This window comes from Brachionichthys hirsutus, chromosome 17 (assembly GCF_040956055.1).
Source record: "Brachionichthys hirsutus isolate HB-005 chromosome 17, CSIRO-AGI_Bhir_v1, whole genome shotgun sequence".
Taxonomy (NCBI): Eukaryota; Metazoa; Chordata; class Actinopteri; order Lophiiformes; family Brachionichthyidae; genus Brachionichthys; species Brachionichthys hirsutus.
The window spans coordinates 9,194,956-9,196,731 of NC_090913.1; positions in this window are offsets into that span (position 1 = coordinate 9,194,956).

The window sequence follows — 1,776 nt, forward strand, 5'->3', positions numbered from 1 at the left end:
TTTGAGATTTCTTTTTTATTCTTATCTATGCGGCACTGTCCGAAACTACAGAGGAGAAAACTCCCACTGAAATCCCCGGAAAACGAGCGTGAGTCACCGGGATGAGGAGCGGCGTGCGCGCACGCTGGCCGGTGTGTGTGTTTTTTTTTTTAGTGAAGCAACAGGAGGAGCGTGGATGGTGTGTTTGCGTCCTTTTCGCGCACCACGCGTGTTTATTCTATAAAGTACCGACTTCTTGTGATGGAAAAGGCTCAGAATGAGAGTCCGGTGCGCGCCTCGATGTCATGAGGAAAACATCCACAAAAAAAAAAAGTGATGATGACGAACCACGAGTTTAAATCACATTGATCTTTTTTCAGTCAACACACACACACACGCACACACACACACGCACGCACTCTCTCTCGCTCTCACGCACAGACGCGAACGCATCCGACTGAGGGTATGGTCCAATAGGAAAACATAAAAAAGTGCATTTATAAAAAATAAAATAAAAAAAAAAGGGAAAGAATATTTCCTCGGTGGTCCAGAAGAGAAAAAAACCGCGATGTCCTTGGAATAAAAATAAAAAAATATTTAAAAAACTAGATAATCGTGCAACTTATTTGGAATTGCGTTAAGAGCTCAGTTAAAACGAGATAAGTAGAGTTTTCGTGCTTCACAAAAAATACATCCTCAAAGCTGATCGGATGATAAATGAGGAGGGATAAAAGGAAAAGGAATCATATAAACAGTCAGGAAAAAGCAGGCATGAAGGGAAAACGGCGCAGAATCAACTTCCCAGCGCTCCCGCACCGCTTCCACAGTGTAATGTAACCAGTGTGTGTGTGTGTGTGTGTGTGTGTGTGTGTGTGTGTGTGTGTGTGATGGTTCAAATAATCCCAGCAAATGAAGAAGGTGTGATTGAGGAGGAAGAAGAAATAGAAAGGCCAGGAAACAAAAAATGATTGTCATCCAAAAGGATCATACACGTAGAAAAAGTACAGAATATTCACTAAATATTTATTTCAGCAGTATTTTTCTATTTGAAAATAGGAATTGTGTCCCTGTTCTTACCCTTTTGTTTGCAAGATCAAGGATCTGTGGCAGTTTTTATGTGTGTTTTTACTCAGATGCATGAATGCGATGGTCTCTAATCAAATAACGGAGAAGGCCTGCGTGACCCCTGAACCTCCACCCCTAAATACTGAAAACCACCTCGTTGTCTTCTGAAAACATGCACGGATGTAAGAGGGATTATTCCCATTCAATTTTGGAAAAGACATACACACACACACACACACACACACGCACACAGAGATATCTTGAATACTGTAACACAATTTGGGGAACGAAGTTTTCCAGTTATTATATTGATTGTATTTATAATAGCATTTGTAAATAATTATGAATGAAAAATAAAGATCGGCATGCCTGGTGGGGGCGGGGCTGGTAAATTGATTCTTAAAATCGAAATACATGAAAAATACAAAATAAAAACATAAAATGTCAGTCAGCTTTCCGTGTCAGTCAGAGGTTGCGTGAGAATCAAAGTTGGGAAGGGGGGGGGCAGATCTTTATAAAGCGCGGAGGTGGGGTTAGCGGGGCGGAGCCGATGCTGCTTTTGATCTTGCGGCGGCTGGCTCTTTCATCCCCGACCCCCCCCCCCCCCCCCCCTTCCTCCTTCGTCTCTCCCGTCCTCCCCCCTTCTCTCTCCCTTGCCTTTGTATGACTAAATTTGGCCCGAGTGTGGAGCCCTGCCAACATTTCCACGTGTGCGTTCATCCCAGCTGAGAG